The sequence below is a fragment of the Cyanistes caeruleus genome, chromosome 5 (genome assembly GCF_971803275.1).
Source record: "Cyanistes caeruleus chromosome 5, bCyaCae1.hap1.1, whole genome shotgun sequence".
In the NCBI taxonomy this organism is placed as follows: Eukaryota; Metazoa; Chordata; class Aves; order Passeriformes; family Paridae; genus Cyanistes; species Cyanistes caeruleus.
In genome coordinates this window covers 38,758,360-38,771,246 of record NC_141705.1, presented here as the reverse complement: position 1 = coordinate 38,771,246, position 12,887 = coordinate 38,758,360, and positions in this window count along the sequence as shown.

The window sequence follows — 12,887 nt, the reverse complement described above, 5'->3', positions numbered from 1 at the left end:
AGGAGACTGAAAAGAAGGCAGTGTTTGAAGGGTCTGTGACTAGCTCTTCTGGAATTGCTTGTAGTCCACATTTTTTGTAGCTGATTTGTCTGGGTTTTTCTCCTGTTCTCACAAGCACATCTGCATTGTTGTCTGCCTACTCTGAATTTGTAAAAACATGTATTCCAAACTCCAAAAGAAATGGGTGGAGTCTGAAGTTGTGTAGCTTTTAAACCAAAAATGTCAGGCCATCAGTAAATTCGCTGTATCTAAGAAAATATCTGTGCCTGAGACACAGTCACTCTTGGCCATATTTTTCTAGGTCTTTTAAATTTTATCTAAAGATATCTGAGGAATGTAAAAAAGAAAAATCAAAACCAAAACAACCTAGGAAACTCAGCACTGAAGTCATTGAGTTTGTTGATAATTGCAATAACATTCTCAGTGTTTTGCTGATTAATTAAAAGTCCTCAGTGTGTCAAATGACACAGTAAATTTAGCAGATCAAGGAATGATTTTCTGAGCTGGACATGCTATTGCCAGGATTATTTTCTACCTTTCTCTAATAGTGATCCTATATGTTGCATTATTTTTAGAATGTAGTCTGTTGATAAAATGCTCAATCAGGATAGCCTTTAAAGAAGCCAGGATGATTCTTTCCCCCTCACGTAACAGACACTGCCTCCCCAACTCAATCCCAGCTCAAAGCAGGCATTCCTTCCCCTTGCTGTTAAGGGTGCTACTTCACAAAGAGAGGAGTCACTGTCTGACTTGATACCATCACTTTTGGTTCCCTGTGGATTCTAGAAAACATTACATATATTTCTTTGTAGTGTATTTTTCCACTATCTTCTTTGTCTCACGGGTTCTGTGTTCTTTTCTGCCAAGAAAGCTGATTTCCCCACACTAGTGCTTCTGGGGCAGGGAATAATAAAGCCTGGAGTGCCCTCCCTTCACTAAATTTAAAAGCAAACTTTAAAGAAACAAAAATAATCAGCAGGCTTTCTGCAGTGCATTATTTGCTTGTTGATTTAAAGTCTATCTAAATACCTTGTACGATAACCTACAGTGGGAGGGGTTTGAAGCCCTATCTCAATATCTATTGAGGTACCCAGTGGACCAATGCAACTTTTTCCTCCCTCTGCACAGAGAGGAAGAAGAGTGGAGGTGTCTGGCTGTTGAGGAAGGCTCCCAGCCCGTGGGCTCTCAGAGCAGCAGGGTGTAGCTGGCAGGAGGCACTGGCACAGCCCAAAGTTGCACTCTAAGTCAGGGTAGGAAGAATCTGGTGTGTGGCTGCTGGGGAAAAATAGGCTCTGTGGAACAGCCCTGCAGCTTCATAGTAACTAGGGAGAGTAAGATAGGATGATTAATTGGTAATTGCCATTCAGTCTGATCCTGAAAGAATCTAATTATGCAAGTTAGTTCAAGCTTTCCACAAGATATGTGAGCATTCAGCACCTCAACGTGTCAGGACCAGAAATAGGAAGAAAACGAAAATGATTACTCCTCATGACTGCCAAATCTCTGTACAAATCTGGCACTTAATAAATAGTAAACTGTGTCCTTGTAACAGTTAATAAACCATAAACATTCATTTCTGTGTTTTCTAATCTAAATGATTAGTTGTTGGTTTGTAGGTTTTGTTTTTGTTTTTCTTTTAAAAAAATGTAACATGCATTCATTTGTTAAAATCTTGATGGAAGTAGAGAACTGTTTCTGCTTATGTCCCTTGGGAAATTGGCCCATCAATTTTCAGCTCCTATAAAAGGGAATAGAAGAGAGTTCCCAAGGACTAGACTTGAGCAGATTGTGGAGGTCCATCCCATCCTACTTAATGCAGTTCAGATGTAGGAGTTTCCACCTACTCTAAAAGATGATTAGCTTCTAGTGATTTTCCATCCCTAGCATAATTTTTAATGCTGTGCAATGTCTGTCTGCAGTCAAATGGTTCTGGTGAAGGGACTGACACAGTATATACCAGTGCGTGTGTGCACTAGAAATTTGTTTTTTTTTCTATCTTGACCTCCCTCCTCCAGAACTGAGTTTCCAGACACACCCAAATTTACGCTGATCCTTAAAAAACCCCAATCAATTATATTTAAAGGAATACAAAAATGTCGTTCTATTTTTATCTGACTCTGTCACAGACTGTGGGGGTAATAGCCTTTGAGGAACTGTGGTGTGAGTCATTCCACTAAGAAGATTTGTAATCACAGGTGGTGTATCTTGTTTGTTAATTTGGAATACAGGAACAAAGTTTCATCAAAAGTTTGTAGCAGCAAAGTGATTTGTCTCCCTTAGGCACTGAGAAAAATCTGAAACTGGAGAGAGTATAAAGTGAATCTGACAGCACTCAAAGCATTTGTTTGTCTCACTGTGCTTTGTAAAGTCACCACAGGTTTTGTTACCTTAAATTGATTGTTAAATGTTTCCATCATGGAAATTTTGGATTTCTTTACAATGCTTCCAATATGCTAGTTCATATGACTTTAATGCAACTTAATCTCCAACTTCCTTGGATCTAATGATGTGCCTGTATTATATTTTTTGTTTGGATCAAGCATATCCTCTCAAAGGGAATTTTCCGGTAATTCTCTCCTTTCACTGTGTTTTGGTTTGTATTTGGGAGTATATGAGTTAGGTTGTGTTGATTGGTCACTGTGAGCACCCCAAAGCCCATATAGCTCCACAGCAGGTCCTCTGTCCAGCGTGTAGATCTCCTGTGCTGAATCAGGTGTTCACAAACCCGGGCACGTATCCAGCGTTGTGCTCTCCCTAATGACGCAGGGTTTACTTTGGCTGGCTGGAGCACAGCTCCTAATTCACTTAAAGCATCTTCCTTTGTGCAAGGGTGGAGGAATGAGGTGTCAAGCTCTGAGCAAGCCAGTGCTGTGCAGCACACAGCCTGCTCTTCCCAGATGGTGCTGGCTCTGTGCTCAAGTGGCATGGTGACTGCTGCCATGGAAACTGCTGCCGTGATGACCAGTGTCCTAACTCCCCTATTTTAGCAGCAAGCTATTCCACTTGCAGAGCACCCAATCACAAATGTGCCTTAATGAGTAGGACAATGTGAGAAAGTTGCTAAGTGAAGTTCTGTTGGTAAATGTGAATGTTTTTCTTTCAGTGTTCATTAAATTCATTTCATAATTTCTATTTTTTTTTAATTCTCAATAACATTCAGTTTTGCAAGTAGTCTCCCAAGTACTCATTAACATGTCTCTGAAAAGCTGCTGGCAGTACCCCTGCTGATTTCTCCCTCAGCTCCTCTGAGAGTCCTCAGTATTGAATCTGAACACTGAAGGTGGTACAGATAGAAAATAGAGAAGGGAGAATCTGAATATGTAAGAATTTATAAAATGAGCATTGCCAAAGTCCTCTGCAGAATGCCAAAGTGAAGAAGCTTGGTAGAAATGAGGACTGAGAGGTTCCTTTTCGTTTTTCTCCTTTGTGATACTCCTGTTGATGTCACTCTGAGATATCTTGGGGAAGCCTCTGTGTAATTCAGGACCAGGGGAACCAACTGAGTGACCAGCCACTTCACCGCCTTGCTGTGTGACCTTTTATTGTTTTACTTCTGTGCCACAGTATTCTTCCTTCCCTAGAGTTTCTTTAAAAATAAAATTTTAGTAAAGGATTTCTGAACTATAGCTAAGATTTGCAAAGGATTTTGCTTCACACAAATAAAACAATGTAACAGCATTGTGACATGACACTTATTACTTGGCTTTATGCATTTATTATTTTTCCACAAATAGCTTTTTGGCTCAACCAAAAGGAGTGCTGGATGAAAAAATTCAGTGTCAGCAACTTCATATCCTCTCTATTGCTTTATTTACTTCTTTCTTGAAGAATCTCACTTGTGTTCTTAATTTTACTGGGCACTTGCTGATCAGTTTTCTCATCACAGCAAGACAAATTGTTCTCTGCAGACATTATTTTCACATTCGTTGGTGGCAGGGGAGGAACCATGTCGGTTTATCAGATTGGCAGATGTGATCTAGGAGAACTTCAGCTTAACTTCATAATCTCTGTTTTCCAATTACTGTTTTATGTTTCCTTAACTTGTCTTTTAAAGAGCTGGATTCTGTCTTGTCTTGTTTATTTATAGAATAAGTAAAACTAAGAGAAGAAGAATGTAGCATGAGACTGCTCTGCTTGGTGCTGCTGTGTCAAGCAGTGAGGATGGTACAGCACCCCACAGGGAGGGTGCTGTATCCCATTGCCTCTGGGGTTCAGAGACACTCTGCAAAAATCATCAGATGATCTTCAAAGTAGCAACAGCAAGGTCATTAAAGACCTGGCGAGTGCAATGACTGTTAGACTGTAGAAAACAAAACACTATTTCAGGACTAATGGAAATTTCCACAAAACAGGCGGGATGTGAAAAAAAAGCCCCACACCCGCCCAACCCTTAAAAACATTGCAGGTTATAAGGTAAATGTTTTGTGGATCTATAGGAAGCTTTCCACAAAAAGAGTGTAAGATGATGTCACAGTATGCAATGCCTGAAATATAGACAAGAGTTGGGTTTTATAATCCATAATTATATTTACATATGTATGTCGAGTTTCTATTTCATATCATGTTTCAAGGGCAAATTGGACTGTCTCCTTCATTTCAGATAAGAATTCCCTTTATTCAAAATATTACTGCAGCAGAGAAAAAAGTAAGAACAAGCACTGGGCTTGGTTCTCCAGTAGAAAAAAAGTTTTGTAAACCAATAGTTGTTTTTTGCTTAATGAGAAGCTAAGCAGACTATTTCTGTCAGCTCTGCTGCTGTAAGGGATTCAAAAGCAGTGTGTGGCCAAGGGACGTAAGGGTGACCTTGGTATCTTTAAATATTTCTTTGTTTTTCTTCTCTGTTTTGGTGAAGCTGTGCTAATTTGGGGAATTTGTCTTATTGTGATCCAAATGATAAATAATGTACTAGCCAAAGCTGAAAAACAGAAATGAAATACTTTTGAAGTTGTTCAAATTATTTTTAATACAATTTGGAACATCTTTCTTAGCAGTTTTACCCTAAAGAATAAATCTTGAATATGATTAAGTTGAAGAGCCACTTTAAATCCAAATTCAATAACAGTTTGTTTGTTCTACTTACTCTCATCTGTCTTTGTCTGTTTTTTTTGTTTTTGTTGTTTCCTTTGGGTTTGTTGGGGTTTTGTTGGGGTTTTTTTATGCTGATTTTTGTTTCTGTGTTCTTCTTTTATCTTACAAATTTATTCCTCTTTCAGAATATTCTTTATTTTCTTAATTTCCTTTTACCTGGGAACTTCTAAAACATAACTGTGATCATTGTTTTACTTTTTGAACTCTCTTTAAAAATAATTTATTAATGAGTAGTTATGTAGAATATATAGAATTATGCCTGTATATCTAATTCAGATTTAAGTGAAGAATTAAATATTTTTTTTTCTGACATGATCTAACAGAACAGGAAAAGTTAATTCACATACAGTAAGAGATTCAGGCAGAGGCTTTGCTTATACTTGCAATTTGGCTAGCAGAAAAACTGTAGATTTTTTATTTATTTATAGCAGGGGCATTGGATATTACTCCAGCAGGATCTCTCCTCTCTCGTGACCAGCGTGACATGCATCTAGGAAATGGTGTGATGCTGAGTCAGGGGAGGTTTAGGTTAGATATCAGGAGAAGCTTTTCGTGCAGAGGATGTTTGGGCACTGGAGCAGGCTCCCCAGGGAAGTGGTCACAGTGCCAAGCCTGTCTGAGTTCAAGAAGAGTTTGGACAATGCTCTCAGGCACATGGTGTGACTCCTGGGGATGGTCCTGTGCAGTTGGACTTGATGATCCTGATGCATCCCTTCCAACTCAGCATATTCTATGAAAATGACAAAGCTAGTGTCTCCCTTTAAAAGGACTGAAAAAGAGTTATTATTGATGAGTCAGCTTTGCTTCAATGCATGGAAAAATACTGGAACTAAAAATTAAGCTAACTATTGTAGGTACTTCAAAAAGGAAAGTAACAAAAAGAGGTAAGTTAGAGTCAATACAGACGTGTCAAAAATACATAAAATTTAATTAATTTCCACTCAGGATTAGTAAGAGAAAAGGTATTAAATATTGTTACATTAGGGCTGTGGATATTTTCATAAGCAAAGGAGATACAGTCTAGACATGAGATGAATCATTAGAGGATTAATTCAGACTCAAAGACTGTACTCAGCAGTTTTGTGCTGTCCACTATCAACTCTTTTAATTAGCTATCTGGATAGTAGGTTAGAGAGTGTTCTTATGATCTTTGTGAGCAGCATCCTCCTGGGAGAGTCAGCAAGCACTTTCTGGCAGGGTTAGCCTTTGAGATAAGCACTGGTGTGGGGGGATCATGGTGCTGCCCCTCGGGCACAGGACAGAACCTTTTGCAAGAGGTCAGTTTGGCCAGCAGCGACCACAGATGAGCCTGGTTCACACTAGTGTCACACAGATCTGTCACTGGGGCGTGCTGGGCACACAACAGCTTCCACTCAGAGGTGGGAGAGCCTTGGAGCATGGTCTGTGGGGTCAGCCTTGGGACACCACGCTTTCTGCAGGGATGGGCTCCTGGAGATGGTCAATGGCTGAGCAGCTGAAATTATCAGAACCTGTGAAACTGGGAAAACGTGGGTGAATCTAGAGGAGACAAGGAAGCATGTAAAGTCTTCAATAAGTAAAATGTTTCCACTAAAGCTGGGTAACACAAGAAGAAATGAACTGTGCCATGAAAGATTTCTGATAGACTTTAGCAAAATGTGATGCCTACTCATAAGGTTAAATAAGTACTGGGAAAGATTCTTGGAAAAGGCTTTCATTACTAAGGGCCTGAACAGTCAAGTTAGAGAAGTATCTATTTGCCAGGAACATCTGACATGCACTTTGATCCTGCTTGGTGGAGGTAAAGAGCTTAATGAATGACCTTTTTGTTTCCCTCCCAGCTTTATGTTTTAAGATTTCATGATAAGAATAAAGACTCCAGAGCAAAAAGATAGCTTTATATTTCTGACATTGTAGAATGTTCTGAAGAGCCAAAATTCACATATTGAAAGTAGGCACATGTGAAACTTATTTGACAAGATCCAAGAAAACTTGAAGATGGGCCCATGTAACCTTTAGAAGACCCCTGTCTATCTCCTTTTCTCTAATATGCTAGCAATTAGGGTAATACCTTAGCATCGTCTGGTTTGTGGGGTGGCTGATGTTCCAAAGAACTTTCCCTCCCCTCTTCACCTGTAAAAATGGCACCCTTGGAGATTTTTGATGAGCACGGAACAAAGACATATTATTTCACTTGTGAGGATATTTTTGCAGTACTAGAAATATTCTCAAGCCTGTGAACTTTATGGGGACTATTTAGCAACGTAAATAGATCCCACCTATTTTCCCACATTTGCTTTGTAGTATCGAGTTTGAGTTTAAAAAAAAGTAAGCATTTCCATTTACCATTTTTTCTGGTAAAACCCTATTAAAACCATATTTCTGAAACAAAAATTACAGTATGACCAAAACAGTTGGAATGTTCCCACTGAGGCATATCTGCAGTGCTTGATAGTTATTGGCATTTTAGATTTATGAAGGGCCAGCTGCGAGACTTTCACAAAGCAGAACTTTTGATTTATTCATTATTAATAATAAGCAGAAGTCTGTATTGGAAAACAAATTGCACAACGTGACAAGCTAAGGAAAGGAGTAAATTCCTTGTGCCAAACATGTGATTGTGCATTTGCATAATGAATTTATTTGCTCGTAAATGGTCAGAAAAAGGCCCATCCCCCATGTACAAAATATTGCATGCTGTGACTTTTTTTTAAGTTTGCATGATGAATAAACATGATGAAACTTTATTTAAGCACGTATCAGAAATTATTTTTCTTGGTTGCTAGTAATATGCTGTCAGAAAGCCATCAACTTATCCATGTGATCTTTAGCTTTGAAAAAGATATTATTTTTCTTTTTTTCAGATATGCATGGCTAATTATAATTGTTTACAGAACTAGTGAGGGAACTACTGAAATTCATTCTGTTTTTCAAGACAGCTTGCCAGCTCACACACAGATATTGACACCCATCCAGTTTCCCACTCATAAGGAGTTTCCTTTCTGTTTATCAGTGGTATTTACTTCTATCAAATATCTATGTGACTCCTCCTTCAGATTTATCCAAAAGTTTAGCAATACTATTTTAATAAATCATAGTTTCAGTTTCTTCTTTAATACATCGTTGGTTAGGATGAAAGTTTGTAGCATTTGATAATGTACTTGTAATAGTCTACTTCTGTGCAAGGGAAGATGTTACTGCTGGCAGTGTGATAATGCAAATAGTTTATTAAATATGTGTAAGTCCAGTTCTTTTAGGGAGGAGCCATTCAGGAGACTAAACTCACAGGTTTCTGATTTATCTAGGTGTTCTTTTTTAATTGAAGGAGAAGATATATCAGATCTAGTGCAATTCTACCAAAGGGGCCCAAAACATGTATTTTTGAGCCTAAAAAATAGATTCTATTGTTTGACTGTAGCTTAAATTCTGAGACAATATATAAAAAAATCCTCAGCATGTTTATATAGCACAAATTATATGAACAATGGAACTGGACTATGGATTCAAAATGTCAAGTTTATTAGAACATGGTGTTTCATACTGTGATATCACAGGATAATAATATCAACTTACTATTGCAAATTTGTTAATCAATAAAAATTGTTGTAGACATGCAGTGGGATTTAAAACAGTACTATTATCTGCAGGAACTTCAAACAGTAGTAAGTCTGCTTCCTTACCATTACTGTCCAATGATGCTTTCTTATTCTTTTGTTATGCTTCTAGTTGAATTTTAGATTAAAAAGTAGGAGCCATGGTGATATTGCTTGCATTAATGACATGGCTCCCTTTGATGTCAATAAATCCATACCCCATCATCTTTACATTTCTGTTTCAGGTCCCATGAGTATGTCTGGTATTGCAGAAGTAGTAATTTCACATAGGTCTATCTTGTTAACTATGGAAATGTAAATTTAGAGTATAAAATCAGCTTAGAGCACAGCATTTTATAAAATAAAAAATACTATTTGAAAAAAGTAAATTAGAACTACAATCTACAGGACCCTCTTTTCAAAATCAGTAATTTAATATGGCTTTCTACATTTGAAACTGCAACATCAGCAAAAGAGCGAACCAGTACTCATTCTGAGTCATGTCCAAAACCATTTCAGTGAATGAAATGCACCTGTTGAGATCAGTGACCTTTGGCTCACACTCTGCCTCATGCCTATAGGGGTTGAGATATGGAAAATAGATGAATATATACTTGATGGGCCATCAGGTTAGAAAAACGTCATCCTGCATGGTTATCAACCAGCTATCAGTGTCTCACATGGTCTTTAAGTCTCTAAAACCCTCACGGATGTGGCAGATCTTTCCTTTCTGAGTGTTTCAGCAAAATGCTTAAATTGGGTAAAGCTGCAAAATAGTATTTGACAGTTTTGAAAACCATTTAAAAATCTGCATGAATATTTTTATTGATTTGCATGACAGCAGTCAAGGCTGTTTACTGTAACATGGACAGAAAAGTCAAATTTCATTTAAAAATGAAAGCTGACTCTTCAATAAAGCAGGCAAAGAAGTAAATTTATCTCTATAGGATACTTTTAGTAAGAACTCCTGAAAGTTAAATAAACAGAACAGTCATAAACATCTAGTTTTGCCTGGTTTTCAAAATTTGTTGTCCCTGTTATTTTTGGGAAAATGTATCAGGAATACTCTGGTGAAATTCATGTTCCTATTTCAGGATTAATTTTTAATGTCTTTTGTACATGCTAAATCCTTAATGTAAAGTGCTGATCATGTTTTCTTTCATCTACCAAACCCCTGAACTTCTTGTTTAACTTTAACGATGAACAAATCAAGATGTCATTTCTGATAGCACTGAGAATTTCCTGACAGCTCATTTGTCTGTCAATAATAAAATCTGATCTTTCTAATACAGGCCAGATTCTGCACTGTGGATCATATAAAAATGAAAAGCATGTGATGACACTGCCTTTTCAAGGATAAAATAATGATCGAAATCCTGACAGATATTTATTTCAACAAGCTTTTCTTTTTTTCTGAAGCAATATTAATAGTTGCATGAATCAGAATTGTTTCCCAAAAGAAGGATCTGGTCTACTTCCACCTCCCTTGAGATTTTGGGAAGTTAAACATGCCTCTCTCTGCTATTTTTCTTCATTCCCCATTCAGAAAAAAGATATTCTGGGAAGCAGGGAACATCTTGAGGTATTTGGAAACCTGCATTTGTAGGCTCACGTCATTCTGGGTGAGGAATAGCTTGATGCAAACTACTTGTTTGGATAATATAAGATAATATACATAAAAGTACATTATCACCTTATATATACTAAAAATAAAGTTCAAAACTTTTGTTCAGAAAGGTAACAGAGTGAAAGGAAGCCCCACCGTTACGATGTACTTAGTGACAGACCAAACCAAAAAGATGTCTCAGGAGGTCCTTGGTTCTCTGCCAGCTGTGAAGGGTTTAGGGTTGCAGTTCTCTCTTATTCTGTGATTGCTTTCCACAGAAGTGTTCCCCTTCCTTTGAAATGTGCTTGCTTTTATAGCCAAATTCTTTCTTGGAGCCTTCCAGGGATTCCAATCCGATCCGGATTTTATTCCGTGTTTGTCTATAAATTTTTGGTGGAATGTTTTGATATATTTCCCCTTAAATTACTAGGACTCTCTTTCATTTGTATGCAAAAGTCATGTCTGCAGACCTGTCTTTGTCCTATGTGTTTGACTGACTTTCAGATGACTGTGATTGGAAGGAAGGCCTGATGATCTTGAAGGTATCCTCTCTTTCAAGGAAACACTGATGTGAGAGGCTTTGGTTGGCTAATGGAATCATTCAGACAGGCTATTCACTTTGCTATCATCTCAGTTGTGGTTACAGCTTTTTGTGTGGATGTGTTATAAAACAGGTCCACAGAATAGTTCAGATTAAGAGTAAACTCCTCAAGGTGTTATTATTCAACAGCATAATTTATTTATAAAGTGGGTATGCTCAGTGCAGAGGGCCTCCATCCTCTGAAAATTGCCATTGGAAACCTATAAATTGTAAAAAATACTTCATATAGAAGTCTAGATGAAGTTAATGTATACAACCACAACATGCTTTTAACTGAGCCTAAATATATCAGTAATTAATCATTGCAGGATTATAACACGTATGAGGTAAATACAGTTAAAATCTATACTGGGGAAAACAATTCTTGGAAAATATTCTTTGCAAGTAAATTCTAACAGTGATTACCTCTGTGCTGAAAATCTAAGACATTTGAATATACAAGAGACCAGGTACCAAATAAATAAGCATAAAATATAAGAAATATAAGTTTCTTATTAATTTGTTTTTTTTCTGATTGTTTTTGAGCCTCAATGGACCTTTCATCTGGATATATAAATAAGAGAAAGAATGAAATCAATATGCTGATAACAAATCCCCTATCAAATTGCTTTCACAGCCTGGATAAGCATTCTGCATTGCTTTGGTGTGGATGAGGAGTTTTTCAGTTGCTTTTTTTCTTTTTCCTGGTGCACTCACGTATCTAGTTCTGTCCAGCTTCCAAATCTTGTGCGGTCTCAGAATAACAGCAAGTCAATACACATCCAGTACTCTTGCTTTTGCCTCAACAGAAAATAGCTAATGGTGCTGACAGTCTTTGAAAAGCTTTCCAGTTGGCCCAATACGAAATAAATTATCCTGAAAAAGAAGTAGAAGTCTTTTCCAGCTATGCTATTATTGTAGTACATTCCATCAACAGTACCTATAAGTGTTTAATAATACATTACAACTTTACAAGCTAATGGGGGATACTACCTTTATTACAGAAAAACTGGTACACTGTATCTCCCTTTTTTTCCTAAGAAAATTACTCCTCAAAACAAGAACTGTGAATTTTCTGTTGCAGCTACAAACACTGAGCCTTTAAGAAATAAACAAATTTAATGTAAAATGCATGTGTAATTTCCCTAGGAATCAATTTAGGAAAAAGAAAGGAGAGTCGTATTTTGTTCCATTTTCTTAACACAGGTGCTAGCTGTGACTTGTATGCAAGAGGGACAAGACAAGCATATGTCTCACTTTAATTCTGTAAATCTACAGGTGCTGATATGACTTCTTATGACCATCACACACACACACTGTGCTAAGGGATGCTCTTTTGTCATAAAAGGAGAAAAAAAATCTCATCTTGCGTGTCTTGTTTCTTCTTTGCTCGATTTCTTTGCAAATGTCCTTGCCTTTTTATCTTCCTCCTCACAGATTTGACTTCTTATCCTCTGCCCATCTGGTACTTACCTATCTGTGTACTTCTCCAGACAGGTCATCACACACATTTTGGTGATCAGATATATCAGATGCAATATGAGCTTGGCCAATATCTAATACCTCATTAATGTCCACAACCCTCCTGTGTTGTTGCCTCTTTGGCAGTGCTGACACACTTGTTTGTAGAGCTGTGTAGTGAAACACCTCGGGGTAAAAGAGATTTAATAGGTGTTATTTAATAAATTCTGTTTTGAGGTTACTCACTGGTTCACTGTTCAGGCTCAGCTGAGGCTGGTGTGCACAATCAAGTCCAGTTAACTGCAGTTAAGCACTACAGAGCAGTGGAAACAGGAGGACAGTCACGGTAAGGGTCAGAGCTATCATAGGGCAGTGCCTAGGATGGTATTTCTGACAGTGCTTCATATCTCAGATAAGGCCTGAGGACAACACTTCTTTAAGAAATGAACACAGACAGATTTCCAGATAAGTTGAAAACTCTGGGATAACTAGTGATGTAAATGGGGGCAGCTTGACCTCTTCAATTTAGGAGGAGACTGTCTGTATGACAGTCAAAATTCAGAAGGTCATGTCTACAGAT